The sequence below is a fragment of the Columba livia genome, chromosome 11, assembly GCF_036013475.1.
Source record: "Columba livia isolate bColLiv1 breed racing homer chromosome 11, bColLiv1.pat.W.v2, whole genome shotgun sequence".
Classification (NCBI taxonomy): Eukaryota; Metazoa; Chordata; class Aves; order Columbiformes; family Columbidae; genus Columba; species Columba livia.
This window is the reverse complement of record NC_088612.1, coordinates 2,640,021-2,653,786: the sequence shown is the minus strand read 5'-3', so window position 1 is coordinate 2,653,786 and position 13,766 is coordinate 2,640,021. Positions and strand designations below refer to the sequence as shown.

The 13,766-nt window shown below is 38.3% G+C and overlaps 1 long non-coding RNA gene across 3 annotated transcripts in view; it reads left to right on the top strand.

Moving 5' to 3' along the window:
- LOC110364356 (uncharacterized) overlaps positions 1 to 13,766 on the top strand; it is a 110,775-nt gene that overhangs the window by 50,748 nt on the left and 46,261 nt on the right. For 2 of the 3 annotated variants that reach the window (XR_010475214.1, XR_002423075.2), the window contains exon 5: positions 12,471 to 12,570. The exons of the other annotated variant lie outside the window; for it this stretch is intronic. This is a non-coding gene — a long non-coding RNA (uncharacterized LOC110364356). The remainder of the gene's footprint in view (positions 1 to 12,470; positions 12,571 to 13,766) is intronic. 3 annotated transcript variants of the gene reach the window in all.

Sequence of the window (13,766 nt, the reverse complement as noted above, 5' to 3'; positions counted from 1 at the left end):
ATATTATAAGATAAGAATATTTAGAGCAGCTTTATTGTTCAAAATGAAAGCAGATAAATTATCTTTGCTTTAGCAAAGCTTTACACTTTCTAGAAACAGATGCCTTTTCAAACCAATACAAAATTCCTAGATATTAACTTTTCAAATAATAACAGCTGTCAGGAATCAATTCCTTTTGATTAAGTACTCTTGGAGTAGGCCAGATTTGTTTAAAATTACACACCATCACAGAATGAGTTTCTAAAATCAATGTATTGGTTTCATGCTTAGTCCAAGGAAATTAAGATTAATTCAGAGTTCATTGTGTATTTCATCCCATATTTCATAATATGGGGAATCTTTTGTAAGCTAAGCGAAAACGTTACTCTTGTCTTTGCTCACGGTTTAAAGACTATGTAATGCAGCTTTTCTATTTATTTTTTTCTGGTTGTTTTATCTATTCGCAAGAGTGACAAATGGATTAGGCTGGAATGGATTCAGTCAGTTGTATTGCTTGCCAGGATAAATTCTTCTGGCACCTTCTTGAAGAGATGAGTCAGTTCAGGAGTTTGACTTAGGCTCTTTATTTTTTAAATTGCACTCCATTAAATGTGTAAATTAAATATTTGGAGATAAAGTTTCAAATTGCAGGAGTGCCTGATGTCCCGGAGCTGGAGTCCTGCTCGTCCCCTGCACATGCCTGTGTACGCGTGCAATTCCTTGCCCTGCACCTGTTCAAACTTCGTGCTATTCTGAGAAGACATTTGTGTGGGTGGCAATTAGTCTGCTTTTTAAATGGAGATGCGTTCCCAGTGCCTTCCGGGCACCAGCAACAAGTGTATTGCGAGACTCGGATAGCGTCGTGCTTTCCCATGCATGATTAAATTAAGAAAATGTTAATAATGCTTTCCTTTGCTGCTCTTGTTACTGAAAGGTTAGACTAAAAGCTTTTGGGAATTCAGATGTTCTAATCTATAATCCATAATGTCCTAATCTATAATCTGATGGTACAGTTTAGTGAGCGGTACGAGAGATAAGGAGCAAAGAGCAAATAATTTCTCAATCATAGCCCCATTTTAGACATTAATTTTTATTAACCAAAACCAGCTTTCTGTATTGGCAGTGATTAAAAGCAAGATGCAGTTTTACATGAGAAAAAGGGTGATGTGTGGTTTATTTTCCATCTTTGGAAGAGCTGCAGTTCTAACTTTCCACTCAATATAGAAGCAGCAGTAACTGCACTAATGAAGCTGTTAATTGTCACAGCTGGAGATACTGTCATTTGCAGGAATAGAAATATTTGCTGATTAACTTTATCACAATGCTTTTCTTTTACTTTGACACTGATCAATATTCTATTTAATGCCTAATGCTGTTTTCGAGCATGAGACCCAGTAATATCGATAGAGAAGTACGTGTTATCTTTGCTCAAGTGTTGATATCTGTATTAAAAAACTAATTACATATGAACTTAAGTGTCAGACCCTAAAAATAATATGAATAAATTGTTCTTTTCTGCTTCCATCTTTGAAAATCTGGGAACATAATTAATGTGCTACAAGGTCCTCATCACCTGATAGTTGTTCATTCAAAATTACTGTAATAATTAGAACCAGAATCTTTGCTCCTTCCTCTTTCTAAGCCCCAAATAGCCTTCATTCTTCATTTCTTGCTTTCATTTGCGGGTATCTTATGACATGCTACAATAACTAGTGGCAGTCTAGATATTCTGGGTTTTAAATCAAAATAATAAACAACATTTTTAGAGAGTCAAATGCTTTCATTTAAGCTGGAAAAAACCCAGCAGAGTACAAGCTTAGTGCAATTTGTGCAGTCTCGGAGTTCGTTTTAAGTTTCTGCATGCCAAGCATCTGCTGAAATCAATGGCAGCTGCGCATGAAGAGGTATTGCAGAACCCATTAACAGCTTGATGATTACTGAATAGTAAATGCAAGATAATCTGACTCTACCTCATCTTAATTGAGAAAATTTGGATTCAGAGTTTGGGATAAAATTGTACCTAGACTTCCATCTGAGTTTGCAAGGTGTCAATTTATTTCTGAATATGTCCCGTATAACCCAATAGGGTACTCATTTTGAGCAGTTTGCTCATGTGGCCTTTCCTCTACACGCCTTCCATTTATAAGTCTATTTTCTGAATCAACTCTTTGTAGATATGAGTTATTTTCAACAAATTCCTCTGAAAATTTGTTGTAGCAAATGTGATATTGTTTCCAGCTGTTTCTACCCAGAACTGATATTAAATACTGGAAGATAACGCAACCAGATCACTTTCTCTATCAGACGTTGACACTAGGTCATGGGAATGAATAATATTTAAAATATATTTCAGATTGAAGCTGGAAAAGCCAGTCAGAGATCTCAACAGGCAGCAGGTGTTAAAGCCAAACGCTGATCCACTTATTACCTGGCACTACAGAAGAACAGAAATACTCTGGAGGCCATTCATGGTGTTTGGTGTTGCTGGGTGGCCTGCTTGTCTTCTCTTCAACTCATCTATTCTGAATATTACTGAGGACGCTTTCAGGTCATTCAGCTAGCAACACAACATTTCATTCCTTCCCACCGCACATTAAGATATTGGTGCGATAAGATGTGGGTAAGATATTGAGAAAGATGGTATCTGAGCTAATACAATCACATTGGTATTAAGTTCTTACTATTACTGGTGTATTTTGTTAGAACATAACATAGGTGTTTGGCACATTTCCATACTGTTTCCTAATTGTGTATTGTGGGAGATAACACTAAAGTTGGTATAAAAGTAATAATATTGAAAGCACATGAACTCCTAATTTTTTGTTCACCAGAAGCAGCTGATTCCAAGTACTGGATGCTTGCTACAAACTTTATATGCACTTCTAGTCATTGCTGATATTTCAAGTGTGATGAAAGGACAGTCAGCCACTAATATGTAGCTGCTTAGACATTAATTGATGAGGTAAGGAGTACACATTGCTTATGTGATAGAATTTGCAGTGGTCTCTGAAGACTTTAGACTTGCAGTACCTTGTTCCTGAAACCACTGTCTGCTTGGGAGCAGTGCAGTAGCTGTGCCACTGTGATGGGACATGTCTAAAACAACCTGGTGTGAAAGGCTTCCCACACTTGCTGGGAGGCAGAATTCTTTTCAAGGATCAAGGTGGTCGCTTCAATCCGAGTGATTTTTATTAATTCATTGTGTCTTGTACAGTAAAATTTTGCTTCTAAGAAACAAAGTGATCAAGGGGGGGAAAATAAAAAGGCAAAAGGAATAAATCCTTCTACTGATAGCAATATTTGTTCAGTAGAAGCAGAAGTCTGGGCAGCAGTGCTAGCAGCACAAATATTATATTGTGGTAGTTGGCTTGCACCAGAACATTGTAATGTTACTTGATTACTAGTTCATTGGTCCTGCCTGCGTGCCAGGTGACACGTTGACCATGTCTGTACCCCTGGGCATCAAACTAGTTTGTCACTCCATTAAGTGGCCTTTGTTTTCAGCATGATGCATTTCTATATTATTTATTCTCTAGTTTTCCTAGGCAGAATTGTGAATATCCAACGTTTTGCTGAAGTTACATCTGCATAAAGTTAACAATCCCAATAAAGGAATAAAGTTAACAATCCCAATAAAGTTCTGCTAGGAACAGGTCTAGGTGAATCCTGAAAAATGGTTGTGGATCAGACCTGCTCTGCTCTTGGATCCAGTTTATTTGCTTGTTCTGCCTCTTTTCCTCCCAGTAGGGCTACTGAGAAGAGTAGAATTTGAATTTCTGGATACTGACAGTGCCTCGGAGTGAATTGCTGCTGAGAAAGCTGTTTACTTTAACCTCTGAGCTATTTGTTGTGCTTAAGGACTACGTTCAGTGAGGTGTGATTGCTTTATTTAAGGACTGGCATAAGTGAGGTGCACTTTAACAATTGTGCCCCTTGGTTTCCTGATCTGCAGGCTGGCTCATTTTTACATTGATTTATAAAAAGGTAGAGAGAACAGCTGATCTTCATCTAGCTAAACAGTGTTGTAAAATAATCTCTCTGAAAAATATAGTCTAATATTAAAGTATTTGACAAAACTGCTTTTGAAAGGTTTTGTTATAGTAGAACAACTTGAAAGTATTGATTCCAGAAAATATGAATTCTTATCTAGTAATTTGGGAATATTAAATGAGCAGGATCAGGAAAGAGAACCTCAGTTCCTTCTGCTGGAGGACGTTCTGGGAGAAGAGCTCTCTGTTTGCGTGATATCTTAGTATACAAAAGTCTTCAGCCATCTGTTGCAACATTTTCTATCTTACTAGAACTTCTTGGATTATTTCCTAATATTAAAGCAAACGAGACTAGCAGAATATTGGATTAAACTAAAATAAAATAGAAATGGCTCTTCATACAGTATTGTTAAGTACCAAAGGACATGGACATACTGAACTTTAAAAAATTTTAAAGATTACTGAACTAGTTACCAAAAACTTGTACAACGCTATTAAACCCAGTGAGTACCTGTGGTTCCTGAGCCACAGAATGCTTGTGGCCAAGAGAGATTTCTGTGGAAATAGCACTATGTGCTTCCTATGTTCTTAGTCTTCCTTAGGCGTCTGATGTTGGTCAGAGCTGGAAATCAGATCCTGCGCTCTATGTACCTGTGGTTTGCCCGAGTACAGCTACTCTTGTGTTCGTCTGTTATAACAGGAAACAATTCAGTTAGCTCTTATTTTTTCCTACTGAGAGAAGTCAGATTGTCAAGTCTAGTAAAGCAGATGCAGCATTTAGCTCTCTGACTTTCAGCGATAAAAGCTCTCTGTGTTCATTTTTATGTTAAAGTTTTCTCATCTGGTGATGAGCACAAAACCTGATCTATAGATCCTATATTTAAATAAGAAGGAACCGATAGTAAATCTTATTGATGTTTAAATGACCTAATTACACCCTTTCTCAGAGCCTGCACTCCTCAGCTCTACAGGCTTGCTTACAAAGACATCTTTCTGTCTTTTTTCTTTTCTCCCCCTCAAGATTTTGAGGAGATTCAGAGCAATTGATTTTGAGGAGATTCAGAGCCATTAAGTGGTGTCTTATGGTTGTCAAAGTTGTTCTTTTGCATTGGTGTTAGACTGATGTGTTGGTCACAGTTTGAAACGTCCTTTTATCACTGACCTCTTCTTGAACGTACAATTTTGAATCTCCAGCCTCTAATATCTTGGTTTGTGGTTTACTCATCCTGCACTTAGCCCCTTCAGTACTGAATGTTTTTCCCTTTATCTTCCTTGGGCCACCAGTCCTTGCTTCTTTCAACAAATCCATCTCTTTCCGAGGCTCATAGGACCAGGGATGTAGATAATTTCAAAGTGAAGAAGCAGGTGACACGATGTTTGCGCCATGCCTAATTTTGAGTTCTTACACAGGGAGGAAAGAGGATAAGCTATTTATCCCTCTTTGACAAAATAAAAGCTCATGGAACTTAATGTGTTACACCAGATATTCCTCCATAGAAACCTTACCTCGCATCTCAGGATCAGGCTGGCAATAGCACTGCTCCTATAAAGATCTCCTGTTTCTTTCTTTTTAAATTGGGGTTGTATTTTGAAAAGCATTTTCATAATTCTTATCTGAAAAGCTTCAAAAATTAGAGCAGTTTATACAGCAATGCTGTTCTCTGTTCAGATAATCAGAGGCAGTGTTTCTCTTCTTAATGACTAAGGTTGGTCTAGTTTTTCCCATGCTGCCATGGCTATAAAGAACTTGCACAGATTTCAGAGACTAAAGCAGTTTTCTTGTGGCAGTTAACAGAATAATTATTTTTAATGATTCTTTAAAATGTAAATTGTGTTTATGTAATATATTTAATTAGCCCACTAATGCTACTGTTTTCAAATTGTTTATATTTAGAAAGCAAGGAGTACCTAGTCTACTGAAAACAGACTACAGCCAGTCATGGTGCAGCAACACAGATTACAACTTAGTGTATAAGGCTGTCATGCAGAACAAGCCAGTTGCTTTTGAACACCAAAAGGATGCAGACGCTTCATGTGACAAGAAGACTTTAAAATCTCCAAAGCCACTTTGAAAGATCTCTTTAAGAAATGGTCTCGTGAGAAGTAGCGGCTGGTCTCTGCTTATCCTTGAGTCTGGTAGATAATGGCTGAGGTATGTTGGGTTTCTGTCTGACACAGATTGTTGCAGCACGCTTTAAAGTTGACCTGCTGCAATTTTTTGCTTTCTTTTCAGGATGGCTTTTGTCATCCTAAAGAAAATTCAGTGACATATTTCTCTAAGCAAACCAACTTTTTCTTCTCCTTTCACTCCACTTTTTCTCCTTGTTAGGAACTGAGTCCTGTTGAAGAGAAGGCACTAATTCCTTAGCAAAAAGGGGGAAAAGAGATAAAGCCTGTGAGGCTTTTCTCTGTAGGATGACACACTGTAAAAATACAACTGTAGTCTGAAAAGTGACTGTAGAGATGGCATCTTGGGAGTGAGTGGGGGAAGGTTATGTTTATTATCTGTTAATGACTTCCAGATCAAGTTTGCTCAGTTTGCAAGAAAAAAAAAACCACCAAAGAACACCACCCCTTTTTAACTGCCTTCTCTGCAGACTCAATTTGGGATTTAAAAATCATGCTGTGTTTATTTTATTCCAAATATTGCTGTCAGCAATAAAAAGGTTCTTTGGGCTATATTGTGCCTTTAGTTAAACTGTCCACCAGTGAACTGTAAATGAATGTTAATTCTGTTGATGAAAACCCTGTCAAAATCAGGATTTGTCTAGTCCTGGTTATTGTTGATTAAGTTGTCTTTAATTAAGTCTTATTAACTCTTTTTAAACCCTTAGGTCTGTTTAATTTTTTTTCTGGACTTCTCTAGTGTGGAAAAATGTAAAAGGAAGAGAAATAAACCTCAGAGCTATTATTTTTGCATTGCTCGTAAGGATTGATGGGTGAGGTCATAGGAGTTATAAAAGAATCCTGTTGATATACTGACCGTCTCGTTAAGTTTAAATTTCTCAAGGATTGGAGTATCTAGTGTGCATGTGTAGTACAAATGAGAAAAGTTTGTGGGAAGAAGCAGTATTTCAGTTAAACCAAATGATGTAATTTGGAAAACGTCAGCTTTCAGACATTCAGGTTCTTCTTTAGGTCCAGTGGTAATCATGATGTTATCAGAGACAGAGCCAACAATTCAGGAAATGTGGAGATGTGTTTTAAGTGTGGCCTCTGGTGCTTTTATGTCAGTGCCACCGAGCTTGGTGGTTACAGTAAAGGAAAAGGGGCTATCAGTGGTAATCCTGCACTCCTTCCTGGTTCAAATCGTACTCAAATCTTGCCGACAAGGACACCGTTGCTGGCTTGTCAGGCTGCAGGGCCCAGCTGTGTTCCAAGATGGGACTTTCCCACTGCTGTTCTCACTAGGCTGGCAAACTGGGCTGGGTCGTGCCTTCCCCTTACTCGCTCAGCTGGGGACACTGGGATCCTTTGCGGATCAAGGTAGGAAGAGAAAGCATTCATGTTCTTTGCACGCTTTTCTCCTTTTTTTCCTCTCTGATCATCTGGCACTGTCTTGATGACAGTAGCTTTGCTTTCTCCTCATCTTGTTGGTTACCAATCCTGTTCCACTCTGTCCACTTTATTCTTAACCACGAGAACGTTGCTGCACGGCAGGAGGGCACCGCAAGGATTTGAGATCACTCCTGGTTTTAATAAGCAATGTAACTTCAGCACTGTGTCAGAGGAGCTCTTCATCATCTTTGTTCCCGGTGTGGGGATGTTTCTCCTCAGAGGTCCCCTGCAGCAGTGATGTCTACGTTGGTTACTTCTGTTGATCAGCCTTTCAGACCCTTGTCCACCTGCTTGCTGCTGCACCTTTCCATGCAAGTATTTTTTCGTGCCGGTGAGCTTCTGCACGCAGTGGCAGATTTTTGTATAGCACACAGGTGTTATTCCCAGATAGCACATCTCTGATCACATTGGGAACAAGATTAGATTCTAATTCAGTTGGAGTCGGGACATTACTTTGTCCATTTTCTTTCTTAAATTCACATCTTTCTGTGCTCATTGGTTTCAGTAAGTCCTGCATTATGTCTGAAAAACAAAGCCTTTTCAGTGATCTCTTAATTTGGTTTTAGTACTGAGGCATGACTACACACATCTCTGCAGAGGGAACGACCACTTAAATGATGGGCCATGGAAATAATTGCTGTGAGGAATAAAAGTGATTTTCTTCATTGGTGATCAGACCCGCTCCAGGAAGGGTTTACTGCAACAAGGATGCAGCCAAAGAGCTGTTCCAACCACATCTCTAGTGCTGCTACACAGAGCTGCATCCATGCTTTTCTGAAGCTCTGTGCTTGAATGCCTCAGTTGCACTCACAGAACCATTGGTTTGCTAAGAGAACTTTGAAATTAATATTGAACTTCTGGTACTGCCTCCTCACTTACAATGGACAAGTAAAGAAAGGGAGGAGTACCTGCCAGCAACTACAGATTTCTGTATATGTTCACTGCCACTGATCTTTCTCTCTTTTTCTACAAGTCTCTCTTAAATTCTTCTGAAACTGTGGAACTGAGTGTCCCTATGACTGCGCACATAGCAGGGCTTGAAAAATGTGGATGACTCTACATGTGTACTGCTAAGGCAGAAAGAAAAGTGGAGGTGCAGGGTCCGGGGTAGATGTTTGCCCATGAACGAGCATATCTCAGTATTAAGTAACCTTTCTTCCCCTTTGTATTCTAACACCTTGCCAAGAATTCACACTACCTGAACTGAAGGTGCTTGGTACCTCCTTCCCCCTTTTGCTCATTTTCAGTGGCCTTGGAACCTTTACTCTCCCACATATTCTCGCGAGTACATAAATTGTTTTGAAGCCCTATGGGATAATTTTCCTTGCAGGAAAACTTTTTTGAATGGTGTTTGTCTGCAGGCATCGGAACTGGAGGAGGCTGTTTCATTTTGGCTTTCATTTCAGTTCTACTTTGGCAGTTCTTTGTCTTCAATTCCATCATCTACTCTGTGCACTGAGCCGCTGTGTTCAAAGACATTTTTTTCAAATAAAATTCTTCACTTTGTGGTTCTTATTCAATGATTCAATTTCTTTAAGACAAATGAGGCATGTTAGTGGTTATTTGTAACTCTTTTTTTTTGTTCGGTGGATTTCCTGTTATGCAAAAATGTAAAGCTTTTCTCACTGTTCTTCCAAACTTTTGTTTTGCTGTCTTGATAGTTTGTACTTCTGTGTCTGCTTTGTAACCTGTGGCTAAGATGTACTTGCCCAGTTGAGATCTGGCTTTGTCTTGGCAGATGGCTGACAGCTTACTGTAACGCTTGCCTGTTTGCTTCAAGAAGTGAACAACTTTCTTTCTATGTTTTATAGCTAGTATTAGTAAGATGTTGTCTAGTTTCCAATGAATCAACAGCTCAGTATGTCTCCAATAATGTAGTTTAATCTTTTAAAGCACAGAATTGGATTAAATAACCTTCTTAGCACCATTTTTCATTAACTGATTTGTTATCTGTAGCGAAATCTCTTTGTGTAGCATTTTGTCTGGAAAAAAAGTGGGAAATACACTAAAGGGAGATTTGTTTTATTAGCACTTCACTGGAAGTGTGAAGTGTTTCCTACGGTACCAAGAAAATGCTACATGATGAAAAGGAATGACAGAAAAGCAGGAAGACAGCAATATTTATGTATTGCCAGCAAGTGGAACTCTATGATCTTTATACTTTTGTTAGCAGAGGGTGAAATTTGCAAAGATCTACTTGAAGATAGGAAATATGTGGCAGATGAAGAAATAAGTGAAGACTGTGAACATGTAAGCGATATGCCAAAGGAATCTAAAACCATAACAGAGGTTCGCTTTACATATTTCTGAAATTAAAAGAATCATACTGTGGGTAGCTTACTAACAAAAGCCACGTTTCTGTCAATATTTATCAACTAAGCTACTAAAATACTCTGCAGAGCAAAGTTATCTACATAGTGACAATATCAGAACATAGAGCATTATGGAGAGAAAACAACAATACATGTAATTGGAGGTAATAAAATGAAAAGCAAGGGGATTTTTCTCTGATCTGCAGCTCCAGTAATTTTAGGTGTGCTTTAAAAAATAGACAAAAAACTCAGACATAACTGTAAGCCTGAAGTTTGTTGCAGAGATTATACTCTCAGTGGTTTTGAATAGTGCTGCGTTTCTATTGGGCTTTTTCTTTCATAACCTGAATTTGTGTGAGGTTGGTTTTACATGTTTTAGGTGATTTTTTTTCAGCTCTTCTTTCCACCATATTTTAGTGCTTCCAGTGTTCGCAAAAGGAACAGCCTTATAAGAATTAGTCAGATTGAGGTAACAATGTGATTGTAATAAACTACAGTTTAAAATGGGATTCACTGGGTTCTCTTTTGATAAAATTTTAATTTATCACACACTTTGATTTTTTTTTTTTTTTTTTTAATTACCCTGCATAAAATACTGCATTGATTTTAAAATAACTCAAGCTTGCTTGCAGATGTTTGTATTCCATGCCAAGGACTGGTCTTAAGCCTATTGTAGTCTACAGTTTTCCTGCTTGAAATGGAGAATGGTCTCCTATAACACTGGATCATTGCCATCAGTCTTTGTCAGGAATTCTGATCCCTTTTAATACCGATATTATAATTCGGTGGTATGTTATTTTGTTTGGGTGGAAAAAAAAAAACAACTTAGTTACAAAAACATCCTAGTCTGTTCTGTTTTCAGACAGTTTGATAATATCCTTTACTGACACTGTCCCATTTTTACACTCCTATATCAGTTCCGATCCAGAATGTGAGCATGCGCTCTGCGGACTTTGGTGGCCAAAGTTCTTTGGACCCCTGCTGTCTTAAGACACATGAAAACAGATAATGCTGTCTCATATTCCTTGACTTACAGGACTAATTGTACTGAAGTTTACTAACAACTATATGCTTTTTGACTCCCAATCTGTGTTGTGTTTAAAAACCCTTTTTCAAAGCTTTTTCCCAAGATGGTTTAAACCAGCTGGGACGGGGAGGAGAAGAATGCGTTACTGAAGTCTCACCCATTTATTTTGTTTCCTTTTTCTGCTGTGATCCACAATAGCTGGGACGGTTTTCTCTTTTCTAGACTGAGACAGACCACAGTCATGCAGACAATCTCAGCAAGTGGTTTGCCTGAAAGAGAGAAACTTCGAAATACAGAAAAAAGATTCAATTGGTCCTTCGCCTCGTTATCCTTTAACCTAATGTATGATTCAGAATGGCTTAAGTAAGACTGCACTTGAGCTTGGTTTCTTTATTTCTCTTAGATTTGGGCACAGTAAGGCTGAGTGAGAAATGTAAGTCAAACGTCACAAACTGTAATGGAACTCATGTCATATCTGGATTCTAGCTTTAAATATTGACTTGGTTCCATTGTGGCCCTGAGCTATCCTCTTCAGATCCGAACATCTATAGATCTTGACGTGTATCTTTCTGAATGCAGGGAGGACTTCTCTGTTGTTTAGTACAGATATTCAGAGCCCTTTGTGTTTATTTCTTAAACAAAGGGGTTTCAGAAGCACAGATTTCCTAATTAATCCTGTACTTTTCCTGATGTATATGAAATTGTTCCAACTAGAGCTGTTTTGGAGGATTTAATGAGGATTTACTTGAGTTCCCATAAAACATTTTCTGATGGGAACTCTTAGAATTTTGATCTCCTGCATATTGAAGTGTTGGCACAAAACACACTAAAGAAAAAGTAGTTTGCCATTGCTTTTAGTGTGGAGTATACAGGGAAGTCACAGCTTATGAAGAACACGGTCAAATCTCAGCAGCTTTTGTTACAGCAGGACAGGCCTTACTGAGTGTATTTCAGTGTCAGATTCTGGGTTACAGTGGTTTAACTCGCTCCAGCAAATTTCGCAACATCATATAGGCGAGTGGAAAACTCCCTTTTTTCTCAGCTTTCAGTGTGGTATTTTCATACGTGTCACATTGGTTTTATGAACTTTACAAGGAGAAATTGTAAAATCTGTTATTAGGCTGACTAATGGGATGAAAAGAAAAATTTAGTCTTGTAAAACCAATGATGTTTTTCTCAGCAGATTTTAGGTGTTCACATTAGGAGCAGAATTCGCTCTAAAAATAGGTTCCATCCACTTCTTTTATGGATTTATTGAGAACAGAAACTTCCACACCATTCTCCCTTTAATATGACCACAATGGGCAGTCGTAACTTGTCCATTTATGTAAAAAGAATAAATTAGCAAATTAGCCACAATAAACTGTTAGTATATCCACTTTTGCTGACATGTTTATTGTAATTTGCAATATGCATGATGTTGCTTTTCAAAAATGTTCCATTTTCTTTTTTGAGAGTATGAATTATAAATGAATCAAAGGAAGCAAGACTGGAATAAGACTTAAAAGTTGGAAACGCTGCATGGCACTCATCCGTGTCATCTTCAGAAAAATGGGATGGTGAAGTGTTTTGTAGTTGGATTAAAAGCCTAAAACCTTCTATTAGTTTTACAGCTACAACAGAGCAAGATGGATGGTTTTTCATGCGTTTCTGTAATGACCAGAGAGCAGCTGATGAACGTGTCAGAGAACCTAAAAATGGAAAAGTAAGTAAATTTGAGCGCACCGCTCAGAACGTTACACAGCATAGAATCTCATAAAATAAACACGTAGCTTTGTGTAACGTCTTAAAGTATTTGCAATGACTTGGTTTAGTGGTACGTATTTCAACGGAAAGGAACTTGTCTCCAAAAAACACATCTAGGAATTAAAGATGGCCCCTAATGAGCAGACAAAGGAAGTAAAAAAGGAGAAGCCTTTGCAGCCATAAAAGTAGAGTTGAAAATACCATCCCTCTTACAAAATATTTCCTGAAAATAGGCTTGTGGAGCACAAAAGTCAATTCTGGAAACTCCAGAACTATCCAAGTCAGTCCAGTGGTCGGCGCTTTCAAAAATAAATAAAACCATCAGGCAACAACTTTATGCTAATTGCATTTAAGAAATAAGAGACCACCTACACAGAAATCAAGTAAATCTCATTAGCGGAGCTGAAGCTGAGACTGAGCTCGAGTTGAGATGCAGACTCTGTTAACCCTCCCCGTGGGCTCGCTTGGAGGAGCTCACGGAGCCATTTGCTCAGTGCAAACATTACATGTTTTCTGTCGCTAAAATTGTATTCCTTTAACCATTTATATTTTTTTTTACCAAAAATCAGCTTTGTAAAGGAAAACCTTCGAAATCTCAAATTCCTAAAATATTTTACTTTGTTGATTCTGAGACAAGACAATCCACTTTAGAGCTTTTCAACAGCGATGGGGAGAGGCCTGTAAGTTCATCTCGCGAAGCAGCTTCCGCTGACCATCCTATTCCCTCTAGAGGAAGCACTGAAAGGTCTTTGGAGCAGTGCCCCGCTCTCTCCCCATTGACCATCTGCAGGCTACAGATCTTCAGAAAGAAAAGCTGCCCAGGCCTTCTCTCACTCTCAAATGCTCTTCTGAAAATAAATCAAGGCTTTTGAAAGCTCATGATCTGTTGTGCTGCTGATAGAGCTGGGTTTGCTGTAGGAAGAATTGCACAGGAATTTGACTGGATATATATTCTTCAGGCCAAGGCCTGATTGTAACTAACTTTAAAAACAGGACAATAGGTACTTTTCCCTTGATCTTTAACCCTTTGTCCCCAAATCTTACCCTTGATAGTATTTGACTCTGATTAAGTTTAATTGTGGAGCTCTAACCTTAGCTGACGGCAGTTCTGCAAATCCTTGCTTGCCTATTTGCTTCTGATTTTAGCTCCTGTTT